Source organism: Abramis brama (assembly GCF_963993115.1).
Source record: "Abramis brama genome assembly, chromosome: 19".
NCBI classification, from domain to species: domain Eukaryota; kingdom Metazoa; phylum Chordata; class Actinopteri; order Cypriniformes; family Leuciscidae; genus Abramis; species Abramis brama.
Window position 1 is genome coordinate 25,895,022 of NC_139981.1, and position 24,304 is coordinate 25,919,325.

At 39.1% G+C, this 24,304-nt stretch overlaps 1 long non-coding RNA gene across 1 annotated transcript; it reads right to left on the minus strand.

Moving 5' to 3' along the window:
- Window positions 1-9,967: 9,967 nt before the first annotated feature.
- Window positions 9,968-15,804, minus strand: LOC311069900. Its single transcript, XR_014603573.1, has 6 exons — window positions 15,215-15,804; window positions 14,878-14,992; window positions 14,734-14,779; window positions 14,053-14,117; window positions 12,358-12,459; window positions 9,968-10,891 (listed from the first exon to the last, which is right to left on the minus strand). It is a non-coding gene; the product is annotated as an uncharacterized lncRNA (long non-coding RNA).
- Between the last annotated feature and the right edge of the window lie 8,500 nt (window positions 15,805-24,304).

A 24,304-nucleotide genomic window follows, 5' to 3' on the forward strand; every position in this document is an offset into this window, starting at 1 on the left:
AAACTAAAAAACATCATGTCTAACATTTTTCTCTCCCTAGAAAAAGAGACTTCTTTGGAAGATGTCCTTATGTTTGGAACTGGGCTGAAGGAAGTTCCTCCTGCAGCAATACAGCCGCAGCCACAGCTAGTTTTTCAGAAGATCTCACGCTTTCCCATGGCAAATGTATGTTCAAATACAATCAAAATTCCAATCTTACGCAGTCATGAAGAGTTTCAAGAAGCCATGGATTATGGCTTGCAAAACTCCCCTGGATTTGGGCTTCCTTGAAACTAAACAGCTTTGGCTGATAGACCAGAGTTTAGGTCAGAGTTAACAGTTTTATTTAAATGTGCCATCTTTTTCCTTACTATTTTGAAATGCAGGTGTGTTTGTATAACTTGTACATTTTAACCTGCACTTATGTTATAGTTAAAATTTCAAGCCACGCAGCTAAAGGAAGGAAAACTCAGGTTAATAGTTTTGAGGAATAATATAACAGTTTTATTATTTTCACAATTGACATTTTTCATCGAGGACCAATTTTTTTTTTTTTTAGAGCATAAATGCATGGCATGTTCTTGGCACAAAACTTAAGATTTTATGTTATACACAGAGCTTCAATCACTGACGTTCAGAAAAACACTGGTGTAAACATGCAGCGAACAAATAAAGTTGTTTAAAATGTATAAAGCTGTTGCATGTACTTATTTAGAAATAACAGTTACAAAATAAAATAAAATCATAAAAAAAAAAAAATCTGACTTCTGCACAAGTATCTACCCAGTCAGCAGTTAATAAGTTACACTATACTGTCTAGGGGGCTGTTTACACCTGGCCACTTCATGCGTTTTCTCAGATCGGATAGCTATCGTGATATCCGATCGTGAAAAGACCAGGTGTAAATGCCCTCCGAAATGCATTCGAGGCGGATTTGAATCCGATCGCTCAAACCACTTCAGGAGGTGGTCTGGGCCGCATTCCTGACGAAACTGGACAAGTGTAAATGCATCTGGTGGTTGAAACCATAGATATCATATATAAACGCTAGATGTCTTATGGCGCAGTCACTTCTGGCATCACCGTTCGGCCATCTTGTCACAGTGAAGCTGTGAATTAAGGTGAGTGATCAGCATGCACACAAATCCTCTCATCTCGCTGAAATCTTGACGGATTTACAAACGGTTTGGTTCCTTACAAACGTTATTAACGTGGCTATAATTCCGAATGCTTGAACATGTATGTTATAATTTGGGCTCTTTTTTCATTTTTTTCATTTCTTTTTTTAATTTTTTTAATTTCAATTTTTTTTCATTATTTCTTTGTTGGTCACCTGTTGGTTTGCTTTTGTTGATTTTCCCTATCCTGTAGACCTGATTGCTTCATTGGATTAATTGACTAATTTGGACCTTATTAGGTTAATTGATGTTTTGGTTTATGGGTGTGACTTTACTTGCTTATATTTGCTGCCATTCTCTTTTTCTGTGTGACTGCCCTGATGAAGACCATTTCGTTGGTCGAAACATGTTGGTGCATATATATATTTCTAAAATGACTTAAGCCACATTCATTAAAGGCTTTTTAACCTGATCCTTCTCCTGTTATTTTGACTGAGTGCCTGGGACCTGCTTTTGTTTTCCTTTGGATTTTTTTTCCTACCCCAAGAGCACCTATCTTAAACTCCTCTGACTCTACCTGAGCGCCTGGTTGAACCTCTCACATGTATGTTATAATTATTCATATGTATGCAGTGTATGTATGCAGTGTCATAACTACATCTCTGACGTTTATAACAAACCAAACCGTTTGAAAATCGGTAGAAAATTGAGCAAGTTATGGTTATTTAAAAGTACATGCACCATTAAACGAGTGAGCGAGCACACTGTGGCAAGATGGCCGCCACGTGCGGACGTCGACCTCCATTTGCCAGCAGCGCGCACGAGACATCTAGCCTTTATATATGATATCTATGGTTGAAACCACATATGTAAATTGTATTCCTCCCAAAAATGCTAAAAATAAACGTGTGAGAGCGTGTTATAGGCTATATGTAATGTTATAGCCACATATGACTACGCTACTGGAACACGCATCACCGCAGATGAGAAGCTGAGCATTGAAGAATAACAAATTTTAAGAATCTATTTCAAATATGTTTTAGATCTGCTTATCCTATTTCCTTACATAACATCACATAAAAAACTAAGGTGAACTATACTGTATTGGGCATTCAAGGTGAACATGAGGGCATCCATTTACTGATTAGATTTACAGTTTCCTTTGAAGGGGTTTTGTTAGTCTTTGATCTTTCTACTAAGAGTTGAACTATGTGTGAATGTTTACCTAGTCTTAGTTCTCGTGACCATGTGTTGTTTATACAATTTGGGGGGTACCATTATCTCAGTTGGGGGTAATTGCCTCTATTGTCTTTAGATGATTAGATTCAGTAGTCATCTCTAAGGCTGTGTGTAAGATCAGCACCTTTAAGGACAGCCCACTGAATTACGTATTACTTATTTACTGAATTATGTATTACTTATACACCTATAAGATACCATGTAAAGTTCCCTCAGTCAGATAATGTTGGAAGTACTGCAGCAACGTACAGCGGAGTTCTCAATAAAGAATAACTTCTGTTGAACGCGATCCCAACTGTCTCCTGGTCTCTGCTTCGATGAAAGAAAACTTTACAACAGATGGTGTGTAACCCTGTGACCCGGATGGAGAAAAAGGAAACTCAAAGAACTTCAAGCTCAAAGAACTGAATCTTGAAACTTCAAGCTCAACAAAAGATCTGACAAAGATTGCCAGACTGAATCTTTCCAGCTTCCTCCAGATTGAAAACTTCAAGCTCCAAAAAGATCTCAATGCCTGACTGAGTTCCAGACTGAATCTTGAAACTTCAAGCTCAAAGATCTCAACAAAGCTGACTGAGTTCCAGACGAAATTTTTTCTGTACAACCAACGATTCGGTGAGTTTCACTCCATTCAAAGAACCAATGCAGACCAGTACAAATGTGTTTTTCCTCTGCGCCGTTCAGAGAAGTAGTTAACAAACAGCTGTAGAGTTTGGTTAACTAAAGATGAGCCTCTAAAAAAGTTTTTCTTTTAGAGATGAAATTTATCCTCTGTTGTTGGCAGGGAAGATTAACAGTTACATGTTAATATTGTGTGTATGCTCTTGCTAGAGAAGACCTATCTGTAAGCTAGAGAAAGTTAGCATCAAGTGCTAATAGTTGGTATCCTTTGCTTTAGGCAGAGAAGAATTAGCTTTACGTGCTAGTTATGTCTGTTGATCCTCTGTTCTTGTCGGCAGGGAAGTTAAGTGTGGTAATTTGGAAAGTTAACAATAGTTAAACTGTGTTAACAAGATTGTACCCTCTGTTTGTAAGACAGTAGAGAGAAGTTTTAGTGTTTTGTGATTGTGAAGTAACAAAGGAACTCACAAAATGGTTAGAAGGAATGCGAGACTATTTCCCACAACTGAAAAAGCTGGACGAGCTACACCGTTATGGACAGACAAGGAGTTTAAGTCTTTGTTATCAGAGCACATGGACACAATAGTGACTGAGCAAGTCAGATTGAATTTAACAAGGAAATTTGACATTGATGCAGACAAAGTATGGTCAATTGAAGATTGCAAGAAAGTGTTGGGTGCATGTATCAGGAAGAAAAATGTGAAAGGCATTATCTGTTGTCACATAGAATTTAGCTTATCCATTGCACAAGAACAAGCTCAGTGTATTGCTAAGTTAAACGATCAGAACAAACAATTGCAGACTCACATGTCCTGTCTCAAGACAAAGGTGGGCCATAACAAAGCCTCAACCAAATGTGATTTAGAAGACCAACAGTCAGATGAAAGCTATCCTGATTTACAGTCTTTTGATAGAATAGAGGACAATGTCAATGCAGATGTAAATGCAGTTGAAGTGTGCGTAGCTAGACAAAAGCCTCAGGGAAAAGGTGTTGATACAGTTTCATTTGCAACCCCCATATTGCAGCCACAAGCAGTCAAAACATTTTTAGGTCCTAAAGATATCGAGAGAATTGCTGAAAGTTTGCCATCAGTGCAAAGAAATTTTTCTGAGTTTAGGAGAGAGTTGTCCAAAAAGATGCGGCTCTACGATATGTCTCTAGCTGAAGTCACTCAGCTAATATCACAGATCTTGACTGAGTCAGAATTCAATGATTTTGAAAGTGCTGTAAACAATTCTGAGTTTCAAAATGCCAGAAAAGATGAATTGAGAGATGGAGTTTTCAGAGTGTTAACGGACATTGTTGGACCGAACGTGGACTGGTCAAAGATCACTAGTTTGGTACAGAAGAAGGGTGAAACTGTTTGTGAGTACACAGAAAGATTTTGCCAGACCGCTTCAGAGTACAGTGGAATTGCAGACACGCCAGAGAAGGTGTTAGGTGATAATGGCCCTTTGGTTCGCACATGGTTTCATTGTCTTTTGCCAGAATACAGAAAGGCGTTGCCTTACTTAAACATCACATGGTGTACAAGAACCCTGCAAGACAACTTGGACAGTTTAGTTATTTGGGAAAGAGATTCTGATGTCAAAGAGAGAGTAAGAATTGCAGCAGTTTCTGTTAAGGTCAACTAAGAGAAGCCAAAGAAACGCAAAAGTCCTAGAGAAGCCAGTTGTTCTTACTGTGGCAAGCACGGACATTTTGGAAAAGAATGTAGGAAAAACAAAAAGAACTTTAAAGAAGTTAACAAGGTTACTCAGCTTCTGCTTAGCCTGCTTGATATTCTGAAGCAGCCCCTCCCCTCCTCGTTAAACTCGTGGGTCAACTTGATACAGTGTTAACCATTTAGGCTGTGAGTGCTTAATCTCCCCAGTAACTAACAACAAAGATGAAAGACTTATTGACTGTCACAGCCTTTGTTTGGGGGACATTCAGTATACTCACAGCCTTAAATGTTATACCACAGAAATATTCCAGTCAGACCCCCATGCTCTATATGATGTCTATTAAGACTGATGTTTCACTGGAGAATGGAAATGTGCCAATTTTCTCACACACTGTACAGTGTGCACACAACAGGGACAGAATAGGACACATAGACCAGTGCGGAGCCCATGGAAGAACCGAAGTGCAACAGGCCTCGGGGGTCAGCCATGTGGTGAAGATTTCCTCATCCCCCTCTTATCCCCACCTCACTGGTCCATAGGTGTCAAATAAATTAAGAAATAGGGAAAGAATGAAACAACAAAAGCAGACTCTGAAAACGATACAACCCGTATGTAAAACAAATACTGCTACAACCCTATTGTTGAAGAAATACTGCTCTGTCGTCTCTTGTTTTCTTTCTTACTCTGTGCAGATAAACACTTGTCCCTAGACCCATATGCAACGACTGTCACACCTGCATATGAAGCCACGACCTCAAGACGACGACTGCTGAACGAACTATCACAAAAGAAAAAGAAAAAAATACACAACGCAGAGATCTACGGTAACTTCAGTCATCCATCAGAGAACTTGAACAAACTACAACAAGACATTCTTGATCTTTACAGCATATGACTGAAGATAACTCTTCATGGTTCGGAAACCTGTTAATATCAAGTGTGTCAACCAACAAATGACTCACGTCCAGTACAAAGAAATAACAGTTTTCAACCAGAAAAGACAATTACTCGTAAGGACTTCACGGACCCTAATTGCATGTTTTGTTTCTGTGTCAGCATGCAATTACAGATGAACAACACAGATCATGCTTGTGCCTGTAACTTTTTCAAGTTACAAGAATGAACTTTTAAGTGTCCAAATTTGTATTTTGTGAGAGTTTTTTAGAACTCTCAAACGGGGGACTGAAGAATAACAAATTTTAAGAATCTATTTCAAATATGTTTTAGATCTGCTTATCCTATTTCCTTACATAACATCACATAAAAAACTAAGGTGAACTATACTGTATTGGGCATTCAAGGTGAACATGAGGGCATCCATTTACTGATTAGATTTACAGTTTCCTTTGAAGGGGTTTTGTTAGTCTTTGATCTTTCTACTAAGAGTTGAACTATGTGTGAATGTTTACCTAGTCTTAGTTCTCGTGACCATGTGTTGTTTATACAATTTGGGGGGTACCATTATCTCAGTTTGGGGTAATTGCCTCTATTGTCTTTAGATGATTAGATTCAGTAGTCATCTCTAAGGCTGTGTGTAAGTTCAGCACCTTTAAGGACAGCCCACTGAATTGCCTATAAGATACCATGTAAAGTTCCCTCAGTCAGATAATGTTGGAAGTACTGCAGCAACGTACAGCGGAGTTCTCAATAAAGAATAACTTCTGTTGAACGCGATCCCAACTGTCTCCTGGTCTCTGCTTCGATGAAAGAAAACTTTACAACAGCATATACTGTATTCATTAAGCCAACGTGCAAACTATCACACATCAAAGTGAAAGTAAGTCGCAGACGCTTAACACACAATCATCATCATTAAAAGTAAAGAAACAAAATGATCTTACCAGGGCTGTTGCCGCTCTCTCTTATTGCAGTCTTTGATTTTGAAATTTTAGCTGATGATCAATAAAATGCAGCTCATATATGTTGCTTTCGGTGACGTGCACTCCATTAAATCTGCATATAGTGCGGGAATTGAAGATCGGATTTAAATCCGTTTCGCAAAAACACATTTAAGTGACCAGGTATAAATGGAATCGTTTTGATAAATCAGATAGCTATCCGATCTGAGAAAATGCATGAAGTGGCCAGGTGTAAACAGCCCCTAGATGAGTAAAATAGGGATTATATAACAAATACTGTGCTTTAAAGTATGTGAAGGCTGTTCACAGGATCTCCAGAATCAATACCCTCCTGGAAGCATGAATGTTCTTTGCAAATAGCAGATCAAGCTACCCAGTAGATTATGAGAAGACTTAACTGTAATGGCATCGGTAACATGTGCATGTGTAACACAAATAATCATATCAAAGAATCAGAAACTAATGATTTTAGAGTCCAGACATATTTTTGATTGTTATGTAATTTTCAACAGCATTTATCCAGTTGACTGGTGGAGACAGCCCACTCTGTCTCTCTAATGCCGAGTTCAGACTGCATGATTTTAGCACTGATTTTGGCTCGCCAACAGGTTTTGAGAAATCGCAGACAAATGCCCGAAATCACAGGCAAATCGGTGCTCGTTCACACGAGTGACAATCACACAGTGTGAATGAGCAAAGACGCGATCTGAGAGAATCACAGATGAGTCGCCGACGCCCGTGAGATATTTGGCATGCTAAATATCTGGACCTGTCGGCGATTCAAAATCCTGCTATGTGAAAGTGTTCTGACTGAAAACTACATCGGCGATGACCGACAGCCAATGAGAGAGCAAGATACAGAGCAGCGGGGAGTTCGGGGAGGAGTTATAGGCCACAATAACAGTATGTTAATAGATATATTTACAATTATATTAAACAGAAACAAAGCACAAACATTTGCTTGACCACCAGCAATAGCAGCACATTGCAAAATTATTTATTTACCCCCAACTCTCTTTGCAGTCCTTGCTCCCCTTGTCTTCCCAGCCATTTCCTCATACATAATATGTTTTTCTTTTTCTCCTTTTCGCTGCAAATCAGTGCACAGACAATTTGGATCGCAAGCTTCTTGCAGGCTATCATTTTAAATAACAATTTCAGTCTCGCGCGAGAACTGCGGTCTTACGCACGCTCGATTTTGCGCTATTTTCTTATCATCTCGCGTGTGTTTGGTTGCGAAACGTAGTTTGCGGACCAGACAGAAGTTGTTGCGATTCTTCCTCCTGAAAGTCATGCAGTGTGAAACCTCCTGTCGCCGATGCATCGTGCAGTGTGAACACACCAGCAACTGAATGTTACCTCAGATAGTCACGCAGTGTGAAAAGAACAGTGACCCGACTACTTTGAAAATCGTGCAGTCTGAACTCGGCTTAAGTCTGCAAAATGAACTTGGAGATTACCATCACCACAAAGACTGCACTGCGGTGGTAGAATGTCTTCAAACTCTTGAATGACTTCCTGTGACACTGGGAATCCACAATCCCTTGCATCAAACCTAAGGCCAATCAGAAATCAAAACACTACGAGTCAACTCATTACAAATTTTCAAATTAAAAACTACAAAGGCTGAGGTGAAAAAAAAAGCTCATTATGCAAGTCAGTTCCCCAGCTGTAATAAATTATAACCCAAGATCTAAATTTTTTAATGGTTTTGAATTTGACGACAAATCAGCCAAAGGTTGACTGAGAGGTCCTCCTCTGTTGTCAAATATGGTCATTATATTTGCTTCTACTACAAAGGCACTTTGCGGTACTGAATCTGAAAAATCCACCTTTTGCTTTGTGCATTGTACATCTTTGTTGTGGAATGGTGTTTTTTTTTTTTTTTGTCAATGAGTATCTGAATTATTTTTTAAATATCGATCTTGTTTTCTGATTTAAAATAATAGGATAATCGTCAAATGAGGGACTTGTGGAAAGGGTCCAAGTAGAAATTTCAGAGACATTCCACTATACACTTCTGCGTCAGCTATAGGCAATCATATAGTATGATTTAATAATTAATTATTACATTTCTGCGATAATTATATATATATAATTAATGATTAAATCTAATCACGTGAAAATGCAATCTGATTTTTACTGAAAATGGTCACACATTGCATGGATTAATACGAACCTGTGAGGCAGGTGATACATTGCTTCTGGTTTACCAGAATGACATTGAGACTGACGAACAGGTCGGATGGTGTGGTTATTTCAAAGTTCTCTGTACTCATCAAAGTCCTTCTACAAGATGCTCAAGAAGACATACCGTAGAAGGCACTTATGCTCATGGCTGCCATTGAAAAGGTGCCTCTCTCTCAGGTCACTGAAGAGTTAAATCAAGAAATGGGTCCTAACGATGAAATGACAGTATACACAATGTTTTACTTCAGTGCTTAATAAATTTTATATGGAAATGATTTCTAAAACAAATGTTTCAAACAAATGGTATTATTTAAACTGTATTCCTATTTTTAAAAATAATTTTAAACATCAGTGTAAATAAAACAAAGCATCAGGAAAAAGATTTGCATTACATTTTAGTCTAGTGTTATAATATATGTTGTGGCACAGCTTAAACCCTTGGTCATGTGACAACACACAAAAACCCCACATGACTGACTAATTAGTAGCATTACATTTTTGTTTTTGCGATTAATCTTAAAGGCAGGGTAGGCAGGATTTTTCTTAAAACCTTTCTCCCAAATTTGTTTAAACTGTAGTCTGTAGTCCTCGCAGGACTGCAATAAACACAGCTGCTTATTTCCATTCACTCCCCCCCCCTCCCTTCTGGGCTCCTTCCAAAGCCATGCCCCCAAAACACATGAATGCGCGATGCCGAGCGGAGAGGAGCGCAGTGCATGTAGTGACATCATGTCAGAATCACATGTAATAAAATACCTAACTTCATCATTATGAATATAAACAACTAACATGGCTGTTAGTAGGCCTACTCACTATCAAGCTAGCATATCGATACCCAGCTAGAAATTTTTTGTTCTAAAAATGTTCTAAGAACATTAGCATGTATTGTTCTATAAATGTTTTCAGCGGCTAGTTTTATTTTTGTTCCCAGAATGTTCTTTTAAAAGTTTGGAGAACATTCTTTAAAAACATTATTAAAATGTTTAGTAGTAACATTCTTTTAACATTATTCTCTAACGTTATTAGAAAGTTTTCAGCGGCTAGTTTTATTTTTGTTCTTAGAATGTTCTTTTAAAAGTTTGGAGAACATTCTTTAAAAACATTATTAAAATGTTTAGTAGTAACATTCTTTTAACATTATTCTCTAACGTTCTTAGAAAGTTTTCAGCGGCTAGTTTTATTTTTGTTCTTAGAATGTTCTTTTAAAAGTTTTGAGAACATTCTTTAAAAACATTTTTAAAATGTTTAGCGATAACATTCTTATAACATTATTCTCTAACGTTCTTAGAAAGTTTTCAGCGGGTAGTTTTATTTTTGTTCCCAGAATGTTCTTTTAAAAGTTTGGAGAACATTCTTTAAAAACATTATTAAAATGTTTAGTAGTAACATTCTTTTAACATTATTCTCTAACGTTCTTAGAACGTTTTCAGCGGGTAGTTTTATTTTTGTTCCCAGAATTTTTTCTTTAAATGTTTGGAGAACATTTTCTAAAAACATTATTAAAATGTTTAGTAGTAACATTTTTATAACATTATTCTCTAACGTTCTTATAATGTTTTCAGCGGGTAGTTTTATTTTTGTTCCCAGAATGTTTTTTTAAATGTTTAGAGAACATTTTTTTAAAAACATTATTAAAATGTTTAGTAATAACATTCTTATAACATTATTCTCTAACGTTCTTATAATGTTGTAAGCGGATAGTTTTATTTTTGTTCCCAGAATGTTCTTTTAAATGTTCGGATAACATTATTTAAAAACATTATTCAAATGTTTAGGTGTAACATTCTTACAACATTATTCTCTAACGTTCTTAGAAAGTTTTCAGGGGGTGTTTTTATTTTTGTTCCCAAAATGTTCTCTTAAACATAAAAAATGCTTAGCTATAACATTGTTAAAACATAAAATTTTATTAATCTCTAAAATAAAACAAAAATCTAACAGGATTATGAATGGCATCCACATAAATTATTATAAGTTCTGCGTACAGTAGATGCCCAACATTACATGAAGAACTCAGTAAAGTCAAAGTCTTGACTGCTGTTTGCTCAGAGCGCTCATCATCAGTCTTTGGTTGTCTTGGTTCTTGCAGAAAAAGAATAAAGTCATCTGCATTAATAGGTGTTCTACTGTTCTTCTCTTCTTGTTTTTCAGCTGCTATCCCAGTTAGCAGAATTGAGCTCCATTCTCTGTGTGCATGGTAGAGTTTTTCCTCATAGCCTATAAAAGAAGATCATGCAACAGTGTAAACAAAAATAATACAAATACATATTACATATTAAGATCACAAGCAATATTGACTTTGAAAACTTTCAAAATTAGCCAGCCTAATTATTAATCAGAAATTAATTAGATTAGTTTATTTAAAAGTATAAATATGATACCTTATGAGTATCTATTTTGTTTCTGTAATTTAAAACATATACTTAATCCATTATATACATGTTAATAACACAACTAGAGGCTAAATTATTTTAACAAACTACAAACTTGGCTTGAGAAGTGTTAACCTTGAACTCAGGTCACCTTGAGCACAGCTGCAGCATGTCACAGCACTGCCCACGATGCTTTTGCACTGCTCTGCTCACGAACAGCTCATTTTCATCAGTTATATTGTCTATGGATTGTTACATTTCTTACAGATTTCTGCTTGTTTTAAATCAGATACAGATAAAGTAGAACTGCATTTGAATGCATTGGCGATGGAACAATTTCTAGTGTGATTTAATCATACCTGTGTATCGTCTCTTTGCTATTAGCTAAGCTGTAAGTTTTAGTTACTTCAAAAGCAGAAAGAAATATGCTATAACTTCTGTTTCTACGCAGTTTCTTATTGAGAAATCACAGGACAGTGTTGACACTAACTTTCTGTGCTCCAGTAGGTTTCTGTGTGCGCACAATCTGCATGTTAAATGTGAGCTACTGTCTGTGCATATGAAAGCTTGTTTCCGCCATGGAATACAATTTTTAAAAAAGGTAATTGCGACTCACAATTCAAACTTTTTTTTCTCAGAAGTGCGATATATAAACTCGCAATTGGCTGTTTGAAAGTCAGAATCACAGGATAAATTAGTAAAACCTGAGAAAAAAAAGCAATTCTGGCTTATTTTGTTTTTGCTGTCTTTTCTATATGAGGACATTAATGCACTTCATCAATACAGCCGCTCTTCAGCAGCATTTTAGCTTCATTTGAGAAAAACTATCATCATAAAACACAGAGAGACTCAAAGGTCTACACGGCAATCCGTCAAATAAAAGTTTGGTTTAACCTTTGAAGAAAGTTTTGCTTAAATCATTACATTTTAAATAATTGGTTATAGCAATTTAATTAAACCATTAAAATGGAATCAAGAAAACAAAACAAAAAAAAACTTTTGGGAGATGCGAGAGCGAAGTAGTCCAGTGATAATTAACAGGCAGCCATGGTTAATGCAATTTGCAAAGACCCGCCCCCTTTAGTTACTGTTGCTATGTCCAACAAGCCATGGCGCTCTCACGCCACACATCATGTTGTCACGCAATGAAAAATACATTGCGGATCAAAGAAAAAACGTTGAAACGTCTAAACGCCGAGACAAGACAGAGCAGGTTACTTTTGATATGAAACAAAGTCTCAACGTTTAATTTGTGTAATTTCTGTAGAAAAAAAATAATTTTTGTAAAATAGAAATGTAAAAAATAAATACCTGTCAATCAAACTCCCTCGAAGGGTGAATTCTGAGGGGAGTAAAAAAGACAGCTCACAATTCTGATATTTTCTTGCAATTGTGTGTTCCTGCCTCACAATTCTGAGAGAAAAACAAACAAAAAAAAACGGTAATTTTACTGATGGAAACAGACAGTAAAAAAGTGGACTTCAAAGATTTCTTATTCTGTAGCTCCCTGTGGGATTTTTTTGACAAGTCCATAAAAATGCATCCATCCATGATAAAAGTACTCCACACGGCTCTGGCAGGTTAATAAAGGCGAAAGGTGAAGCGAAGTGATGCGTTCGTGTAAGAAACATATCCATATTTTAGGGCTGGGAATCGATTAAAAAAAAGTAACTGATTATTTACACAATTTGCTGTAATTAAATGCAATTAATTGCATTTCCCCCAAGCTTGTAATCATCAATATTTAAACTTAGAATAACCTAATTAAACAACACAGGAAAAAAGGAACAGAAAATAGCCCTGTATTAAAATAATATTAAACATCAATATATCAATATATTATTATTTTTCAATAATCAATCAACATAATCAATTTAACAATTTATTATTATATTTTTTTTTTTTACTAATTATCAAAATAAAACATAGTCCTACAAAGCTATTATTACAAGAGCATGTGATCAGAGCAGGTAATTTTACCATTGTTGCCAGCATGACTATACCAGCTCAGTAGGGCTATTTCACAGAAGTCTACTACTGAGAAAATTCACGTTATTTGACTTTGCTTTCCAGTGCATGATCGGTACATGATTGGAGCGTTTGGGCCGTTAACGACAGAGCAGAACACGCAGCGCAAACACGGAGCAGAACATTGAGCAAAGAGCTCAATGTTTGCTCAATGTTGTGTGTGTGTGTCAGTGCGCCGACACACACACGGAATGGAGAGCGCGGTGCGGAAAAGACCCGCTCATGAAAGCTGCGTGAGAATAAAACCTGATCGCCGAACACGGAGGGGCGGGACGGCATATTTTGCAGCCTTTTCCGCAACAGGAAGTCATTAAAACGAGGCAAAAAAAGTGCTGCGTTAATTGCGTTATTTTTTTTTTAACTCGTTATGCATCTCAAATTAATCGCAAAGATTAACGTGTTAATTCCCCCAGCCCTACCATATTTATAACTTTATCGACTTAAATAACTAGCTTCCAGCAGACAGCCATATGCAAGTCAAATTACGCCCAAAGAGTTATAGAGTCAACGCATCGCTACGCATACGCGCCTGCAAGGCTACGCATCGCTACACTTCGGCCGCCATTATGCATCTATGCGTAGCAAAATGTGTCGTCCCAGTTTTTGATACGCGACGCACCATTGTATGCAATACTATGCGTTGTTGGTGGGGGCAAAACTGCAAGTTGCTTGCGTCCGACGTGTAGACTATAAAAGCCTCTTGTCGATGTATGACGTAGGAGTAGCATAAGCTTTGACGGCTCTCGCGGTTCAAACAAACAGGGCTAGGTAATAAATTCAAGCTCCTCCCACATTTCTCTTTATATGATTCTCTTTAATGATAATTTTTCTAAAAATCTCTGTGGAAAGAAAGTCAGATATAAATCTGGGACAGATATAAATCAGGCACGAGGGAGAAAAAAAGAGATCATTTTTATTTTGGAGTGCACTGTGCCTTTAAAATTGACTACGGTTTTATAAAATGCAGTGGATACTTACTAGTGATGGACTTGTTTCTCTGTTGGTGCCTGTTCTGCTCCGTGAACATTGTTCCAATGCTTGATCTTAAGAAAATTTAAAAAGTGTGTTAATGTGTGTTAACAGACTATTGATCTGGGTGACAAAGGACCATTTTTTATGTTTTCCTTAAGTGTTAGGCTATATAAATCTGGAGAACCCTTACTAACATTAACCATGGTTTTGCTACACTAACTAAATGGTAATAAATTATTGTAATCAATCCACCATAAAAACATTGTTTCTACACTTTACTATAATAAAAACCATGGTTAATTTAGCAAAGGACCCTGGGAACATGTCCTAAAAAGTTCTCTCGTTATTTACCGGTACTCCATGTTGTTCCAAAACTGTATGAATTTATTTTGTATAACCTTAATTAAGATATCTTGAGAAATGACTTCACTGTTTTGTTTTTTTCCATAAAATGGGTTCCAATGTTGTTTTATTCCCAACATTCTTGTGTTTCACAGAAGTAAGTCATACAGGTTTGAAAATAATTTCATTTTGGAAGGACATTTATGTTTGGGTCAGCTAGGCCCGTAAACTCATATCAAGAAGACAGGTAAAATATTGTCTGGAGGGTTTGGAACAGTGTGCCTTTGAGCAGAGTTTACATGTTCTGCCTCTATTTCACGTGTATTTTACTATGACAATACTCACCGCAACTGAAGATCTTGTGGCTGGATAATATTTATTCCCAAAATTCCTAGATAATGGGAAACACACACATACAGCAATATTATTAGCTATTTGTATTTACTTACTAAAAGAGACATTTGCAAAAGCTTGCAAAATTTTACTCACCAGCTCAAAAACATATTATGATGATGACTCATCATTTTGACGGTAACTTAGGCCGATATCCCGCGATCAACAATATTCAAAAGCCTAGTTTTCATAGTGTGGTTCGAGTTCCTCTCTGTATAAAGACACAATGTTCTCAGTTCAGCTTTACAATAGCTCCTTTTTTTATTTATTTTTATCAAAAACTAAGTTAGCTGACAATATTTACACATGCTTAGCCTGAAACATTGACATAATGTCGATATTGCTCTAATCGCATTTAAAATTGGCTTCTCAATTTAACACACTATATTTTGATGTAGCAGAATGTATTTTTATATAAAATAAAGTTATTTACCTTCCGCAGATTGCAATATGTCCGTTACACGTACGTTGTTAAAATTCGTTGTCCATTTACATCCCGCAACTCGCTCAAAATAAAAATGTAACAGTACGATGCAAAATAATCCATGTTTTAAACAATGTAAAAGCCACAGAACCGAAGGAGGCTAGTACTGAAGATCCCACACACACACACACACACACACACACACACACACACACACACACACACACACACTCTAATAGACGAATATTCAAACTTGACCAGTAAAAGGCGCGCATAGCTGCCATTGGCCAGATTCCTGGATGACAGTCTGAATAACCAATCATGCTCAAAACAACTCGAAGAGACAGCCAATAATGTGGTAACATTGCAATTACAGGAAAAGATGACATGTTTTAAAAGAAAGAATATGAAAAAAATGTGCACGTGCTATTTATTTAGTTGTATTTGTAAGCTGGCTGTTATATTTAATCAATTGGTTAAATGGTGTCTTCATTGCAGTGCATGATAAAAATAAAAAAAACTTACAATAACATATAAATAATAATAATAAATAACATAAATAATATATACCATATATAACAAAATTATATTTACCACTGCTCTGCCAACAGCAGTTTAAAAGAGCAAACATATTATATATTAAACAGAGCAAACATTGCATATGTAGGCTATTCATATACAATTCTGTATACCTACCTACATGAAAAAATAATGGATTGGTGTCATGGTGACATTAGAGTTACATTCATGTGACCCATAATGATCCTTTTGCACTTTAACAAAATATTGACCTTTCCTTTAGAAACACTCTTATGCCTAATAATGTCAACTTGCTTTTCACCCTGTGTGGCACTGTTACACAACCTGTTAGTTTAGGGTTAATCCTCTGTCCAACGCAACACTTTGCTAACATTGGCATAATTCTATACAAGTTGCAACATATACCCCGGGTTTCACAGGCAAGGTTTAAGCCTGTAGTCCCAGACTAAAATGCACGTTTGAGCTGTTTTACCTGAAAGCAACTTGCACTGACAAATCTTAAAATATGTCAGTGCCATTGTTTTGTCTCAAGATGCACACCAGTAATGTTTCTTTTTTCTTATTTCTAAGGCACATTTTTTAAAGCTAATTAAATGCACTAAGGCCTAATCCTGGCTTAATCTAAACTCTGTGAAACCGGGTCTGGGTTAGAAATTAAGGGTTAAGGTTAACCCTAACTCTAACCCTAACCCTTGTCTACAGACTTTTATTTAACAGCATGGATAGACTCCAAGGTGTTGACTGCAGTGGTTAGGCCTTTATAGCGTTGATACAGGACGAATAACTTCTCACTGTGACAGTCTGTAATGTATTTTAGAAAAGAGTGTTTGTATGGATTGTCCCTAATTAAGCTAGAGCTATTGGTGCATTCAAGTCATGTCATAAAGATCGTATTTACAAGTTGAACGCCAACACAATGATGAGAATATGAGTAGGAAGCTCAGGATTTTCTTTAACCCCGATCTTGAAGAGTTAGGGGCGTGTCAGTGGGAAACATTGTGGGATACCACTATACTTAGGTATTCAGCGGTGACAATGAAATAAGCTAATGCCTGCACAAAATATGATAGCATTAATATATAACAGTATAATATGTGATGATAAAGTTTACAGTGGCTTCATTAATTTAAAACGTTAAAAAAATTGTAAAACCTCATGAATACAAACTTCCCAGGAGGACTTAAACGCACCATATGTTCCATCATGAACCCTGTTGGCCTGCTGTCTGACCAGCAAGCTCAATTTAACAATAATTGTGTAGTTTGATTGCTAAATGTTACATTTAAAATGTTCTAGTTTTGTTAACATGTCACATTACAAGAACGTTTTTTTAAAAACACTCATCATCTCAGGTCTCAGTGATATCCTCAAAACATTTTACGAACATTGTTTTGATAATGTTCCTCCTGTTATTATGGAACATTGTGCCAATGTTTTACTGAGAACATTATATAATCTGTTATCTCAACAACATCCTCAAAACATCCTCAAAATGTTGCAAGTAAAATGTTCTAATTGTGTTAACACATAACATTACAAGAACGTTTTATAAAGAACATTCAACATCTCATCTCTCAATGATATCCTCAAAACATTTTCCTAATGTGACAGAGAGAATGTTCTTCTTTTGTTTTCACGAAACATTGGGACAATGTTATTTTGAGATCATTGTACAAACTTTAACTTTAGCAACATTCCCAAAATATGCTCAAAATGTTGCAAGTAGAATGTTCTTCTTTTGTTTTCACGAAACATTGGGACAATGTTATATTGAGATCATTGTACAAACTTTAACTTTAGCAACATTCCCAAAATATGCTCAAAATGTTGCAAGAAGAATGTTCTTCTTTTGTTTTTATGAAACATTGGGACAATGTTATATTGAGATCATTGTACAAACTTTAACTTTAGCAACATTCCCAAAATATGCTCAAAATGTTGCAAGTAGAATGTTCTTCTTTTGTTTTCACGAAACATTGGGACAATGTTATTTTGAGATCATTGTACAAACTTTAACTTTAGCAACATTCCCAAAATATGCTCAAAATGTTGCAAGTAGAATGTTCTTCTTTTGTTTTCACGAAACATTGGGACAATGTTATATTGAGATCATTGTACAAACTTTAACTTTAACAACATTCCCAAAATATGCTCAAAATGTTGCAAGTATATGTTCTTCTTTTGTTTTCACGAAACATTGGGACAATGTTATTTTGAGATCATTGTACAAACTTTAACTTTAGCAACATTCCCAAAATATGCTCAAAATGTTGCAAGTAGAATGTTCTTCTTTTGTTTTCACGAAACATTGGGACAATGTTATATTGAGATCATTGTACAAACTTTAACTTTAGCAACATTCCCAAAATATGCTCAAAATGTTGCAAGTAGAATGTTCTTCTTTTGTTTTCACGAAACATTGGGACAATGTTATTTTGAGATCATTGTACAAACTTTAACTTTAGCAACATTCCCAAAATATGCTCAAAATGTTGCAAGTAGAATGTTCTTCTTTTGTTTTCACGAAACATTGGGACAATGTTATATTGAGATCATTGTACAAACTTTAACTTTAGCAACATTCCCAAAATATGCTCAAAATGTTGCAAGTATATGTTCTTCTTTTGTTTTCACGAAACATTGGGACAATGTTATTTTGAGATCATTGTACAAACTTTAACTTTAGCAACATTCCCAAAATATGCTCAAAATGTTGCAAGTATATGTTCTTCTTTTGTTTTCACGAAACATTGGGACAATGTTATTTTGAGATCATTGTACAAACTTTAACTTTAGCAACATTCCCAAAATATGCTCAAAATGTTGCAAGAAGAATGTTCTTCTTTTGTTTTTATGAAACATTGGGACAATGTTATTTTGAGATCATTGTACAAACTTTAACTTTAGCAACATTCCCAAAATATGCTCAAAATGTTGCAAGTAGAATGTTCTTCTTTTGTTTTTATGAAACATTGGGACAATGTTATTTTGAGATCATTGTACAAACTCTAACTTTAGCAACATTCCCAAAATATGCTCAAAATGTTGCAAGTATATGTTCTTCTTTTGTTTTCACGAAACATTGGGACAATGTTATTTTGAGATCATTGTACAAACTTTAACTTTAGCAACATTCCCAAAATATGCTCAAAATGTTGCAAGTAGAATGTTCTTCTTTTGTTTTCACGAAACATTGGGACAATGTTATATTGAGATCATTGTACAAACTTTAACTTTAGCAACATTCCCAAAATATGCTCAAAATGTTGCAAGTAGAATGTTCTTCTTTTGTTTTCACGAAACATTGGGACAATGTTATTTTGAGATCATTGTACAAACTTTAACTTTAACAACATTCCCAAAATATTCTCAAAATGTTGCAAATAAAATGTTATAATTTTGTTAACTCGTAACATTAGAAGAACGTTTTATAAAGAACATTAAACATCTCATCTCTCAATGATATCCTCAAAACATTTTCCTAACGTGACAGAGAGAACGTTTTTCTTTTGTTATAATGAAACATAGGGACAATGATATTTTGAGATCATAGTACAACTTGTTACTTCAGAAACATTCCCAAAACATCTTTTGAATGTTGCAGTTAAAATGTTATATCTTAGTTTTCATATAACGTTATAGGAACATTTTTTAAAATGAGAAAACATCCTTAAAATGTTCGGTAAACATTACATTCAAATGTTTTCTTTAGAACATTAACCAAACTTGTAGGGAATGTTAGCAAAAGTTCTGAGAACGTTCCCTGCTAGCTGGGTACTGGTAAAGTTTAAAATATATTGAGTTTGATTCCAAAAAAAAAAAAGAGTCACCAAATGGGTGCGCGCATGTGGGCAGCTCCTTTAGCAGCAGGGGTGGTAGCCATGGTAGCGAGGGAGAGTGACAGTCGCCCAGCCAATCATTTCATTCGTTCTGAATGGAAATAAGTAGCTGTGTTTATTGAAGTCCTGAGAGGACTACAGACACTCGATTTTTATACTCTCTTTTTCAGAGTACTTATATTTTAATTATGTATTGGTATATAAAGACAGTTTAAACAAATTTGGGAAAAAGTTTTTTAGAAAAATCCTGCCTACCCTACCTTTAAAAGGCCTGTACCTTTGCTTCCTGAAAAAGGACCGCCAACTTTCAATTCGTTGATTTGCAGTTGAGGTGCCATACATGTGACTGAGGGCTCCTGCAAAATCATCTGTATGCTGTGCTCTTAATGCACAGTGAATGGCTACCATACTGCCATTTTATGTCCCACAGTCGCGTGCACGGAGGCGTGCTGGAAGTCCAAATTCTGATACACACTGCATGTAATAGTAAGCAATTAGCCCTGGGTCGTTATTAGAGCTGCCACTGCTGAGCCACATCACTTTCCTAGAAAACCCATCAATACAGCCACTCATGGCAACACCAGATGGTTTGAGCTTATCATACCCATCAACATGCCACACTTGGTTTGGTCCTGCTGTAATGTATCCTCTTCGGACAAATCTGTGCCTATGGCGAAGTTGAACTCCAGATGGATCCAGTCTGCGAATTGTATGCATTACATCATCCCTTTTAACTGTCAGGAAGTACTTCTGTCGCAATGTCTCCCACAGAGCTCTGTAACCCAAAAGCTGACCTGAGCCTGTCAGTTCATGTGTAATAGCGGCATTCACAGTGTCAATGGGAGTATGCTCTGTCCTCCTTATTAGGCCTGCATTCCTTAGCCTTCTCTTTAAGGTGCTCAGACTCAGGAAAATATTATGCTTTGTTCCAAGAAAATCAAGGATCACTTCATATGTGTGGCCCTCTGAGAAATATTTATGGATAAGGACTGCCTCTGTGAGTTCAGCTGACACTGTTTCTGGGCCTGAAGGGAAAAGAGAACGATACTTGGTTACTCACGTAACCTCGGTTCTCTCTAGAGAGGGAACGAGTATTGCGTAAGCTTGCTTACGCTGCGGGAAAGTCTTCTTTTCTCGAGATACTGAAGCCAAAATTATCCTTAATTCATATTTTGTCAACGCAGTGCAGCTGCGGGCAGCTGAGCTAGAGCGGCATACTGCACGCTCATTGGCTGCCGCGCGGCAACTGCTTAAGCCTACCAGTGAGCCTGGCGTGACGTCACGCCCAATGAGGGCGCGCGCGCCCTCGCGCGTCACAGCCCGCCAGAATGGGCGGCGTCAGAGCGTATATAAGGAAGGCTCGTAGGCTATATTCTCTGTTTTCTGTCGAATGAAGCGACACGAGCTATAGGCTTTAAGCACGGCAGGGAACGCAATACTCGTTCCCTCTCTAGAGAGAACCGAGGTTACGTGAGTAACCAAGTATCGTTCTCTTACGAGAGGTTCTCTCATATTGCGTAAGCTTGCTTACGCTGCGGGAACCCCTTGTCCACGCCGTGCGCGCCTAACGATCACATATGACTATTTATGAAAAGCATAGAGGTGAAATGACAGGTGGCCAGCGGTGCGGGCCAACACATGTTCATAAGCACACCTAGGGAACACAAGAACGGCACGGCCGGTCTATGCATACTGATACCCTGAGCGTGCAGCTCAACAGACAAGCTAATCGCTAATACAGCCTGCGCACATGAGCAGGATATGCACACGACTAGACTGACAGAAGTTTAGCCTGCAGGGCGGGAACTTCCAGGTTATAAAACCTAACAAATGTAGAGGGGGATGCCCAGCCCGCCGCCATACAAATGTCATGAATGGAAATCCCGCTGGACCATGCCCACGATGAGGCCATGCCTCTGGTGGAATGAGCCTGTATGCCCAATGGACATTGCAGGTCTTTTGATGCATATGCTGCTGCAATAGCATCCACTATCCATCTGGATAGCGTCTGTTTCGAGGCGGCGCGGCCCTTAGCGCGCTCTCCAAACGAGACGAAAAGCTGCTCTGAGAGCCTGAAGGCTGCAGAACGCATAACATAACACCTTAACGCCCTGACCGGGCAAAGGCGGTTAACACCCTCCTCGCCGCCGGATGACGGCAGGGCCGATAGGGTAATGACTTGAGCCCTAAAGGGAGTACCTAACACTTTGGGGACATAACCGTGCTTCGGTTTGAGAATGACTAACGAGTCGTTAGGACCAAACTCGAGGCATGACGCGCTGACGGACAGCGCATGCAAATCACCCACTCGTTTGACTGAAGCCAGAGCTAGCAGAAAAACGGTTTTAAGCGTCAAGTATTTCAACTCCACAGAGTCCAACGGCTCGAAGGGATGCCCTTTCAGGGACTCTAGGACCAGGGACAGGTCCCAAATAGGAACTGACGGGGGCCGAGGAGGGTTCATCCTCCTGGCCCCGCGCAGAAAGCGGGTAACGAGTTCGTTCCTGCCCAGCGAGCGGCCGCGCGCCGAATCGGCAAACGCTGCTATGGCCGCGACGTACACCTTGAGCGTGGAGGGGGACCTGCCCGCGTCCAACATCTCTTGTAGGAAGTTTAACACCTGTGGGACTCCACAGGACTGAGCATTAGAACCCTTTTCCACACACCATCTGCTAAACACCGACCATTTAGACGCGTAGAGCCGCCTCGTCGAGGGGGCTCTGGACTGCGTGATCGTGTTAATTACCCCTTCTGGCAGATCAACGAATATCCGTTGATTTCCCACGCATGCAGAGACCAGTGCTCTGGATGGGGATGCAGAATCGATCCTCGGGCTTGAGAGAGAAGGTCTCTCCTCACCGGAATCGGCCATGGGGCTGTGTCTGCCAGTCTCATTAGCTCGGGGAACCACGACTGGTTTTCCCAGCGCGGAGCTATGAGGAGCACCGCGCAGTTCGCCTCCCTGATCCTCGCTAGCACTTGAGGCAGCATCGAGATCGGTGGGAATGCATACAGCGGAACGCTGGGCCAGGTCTGGGCCAGCGCATCCTCGTGTTTTGAGAGAAACCTCTGGCACTGAGCGTTCTCGCTCGCGGCGAAGAGGTCGATCTCCGCTTCGCCGAAACGACGCCAAAGCGTTTGTACCGTCTGGCGGTGTAGAGACCATTCCCCTGGGGGAACGTTGTCCCTGGACAGTCTGTCCGGGCCGTCGTTCAAACGACCGGGTACATGAGCTGCCCTTAGGGAGCGCAGCGGGCCCTGAGCCCAGAATAGGAGGCGCTCTGTGAGAGCGCGCAGGGTTCTGGATCTGATTCCGCCCTGGCGGTTCACGTAAGACACCACTGACATGTTGTCCGAGCGAACTAGCACATGGTGTCCCCGTAGAAGCGGTAGAAAGTGCTTCAGCGCTTTCTCGACCGCTAGCATCTCTAGACAGTTTATGTGAAGGCTTTTTTCCCTGTTCGACCATGGGCCGCAAATCGGACTGCCCTCGTGAGTCGCTCCCCAACCCATGTTGGACGCGTCTGTCGAGACCACTTTGCGGTGTGCGATGACCCCCATCGTCACTCCCCGCTGATACCATTCGGCCGCCAGCCAGGGCTGCAGGGCTGAAACACAGCGCTGAGTCACCCTGACTGGTGCACGGCCCGAAAACCATGCATTGCGGGGCACTTCTGACTTTAGCCAGCATTGAAGCGGGCGCATTCGAAGTAAGCCCAGCTGCAAGACCGCTGCGGCTGACGCCATATGGCCCAAGAGCCTCTGAAACGTTTTCAGGGGAAAAACTTTCCCCACTTGAATGGAAGCGGCGAGGTGTCGAACACAGCACGCGCGCTGTGTTGACAATCTGGCCGTCATCGCCGCCGAATCCAGATCTATACCCAGAAAAGTGATAGACTGGCTGGGGTTTAGAGAGCTCTTGTCCCAGTTTATGGAAAGACCCAGGCTTTCCAAATGACCGAGAAGCGCTGTCTTGTGAGAAACTAGTTCCTCTGTTGAGTGCGCTATAATGAGCCAATCGTCCAGATAGTTCAGAATTCGCATTCCCTTCGATCTCAGGGGTGCGAGAGCCGCATCCATGCACTTCGTAAATGTACGGGGTGCCAGGGACAGGCCGAACGGCAGGACGGTGTACTGATATACCTGACCGTCGAAGGCGAATCTCAAGAATGGCCTGTGACGGGGAATAATCTGAATCTGAAAATACGCGTCTTTCAGATCGAGAGAGATGAACCAGTCCCCCGGGCGAATTTGCGCGAGGATTTGACTGGTCGTGAGCATTTTGAACGGTCGTTTCATGAGCGCTTTGTTCAAATGTCTCAGATCTAATATAGGTCTGAGCGCTCCGCCTTTCTTGGGTACGAGGAAATAACGGCTGTATAAACCTGCCTCGGTAACCGGCGGGTGAACTCGCTCTATCGCCCCTTTGTGCAGTAAATTCGCTATTTCTGCGTGAAGCAGATGAGCTGCATCCGCCTTCACTTGAGTCTCGACCCGGGCACGGAAGCGCGGGGGGTGGCGAGCGAATTGAAGCGAATAGCCCTTTATCACTGTGTTTAGTATCCACTTCGACACTCCCGGAATAGCTTTCCATGCATTCGCACTCATAGCTAGGGGTCGAATCGCCTCCGGGTCCCGCCCGCCATACAGCGCGGGACAAGGAACCTGTGGCGGTATGTGCGCGAGTCGCGCAGTGGCAGTGAGGGGAGACGGGGGCTCG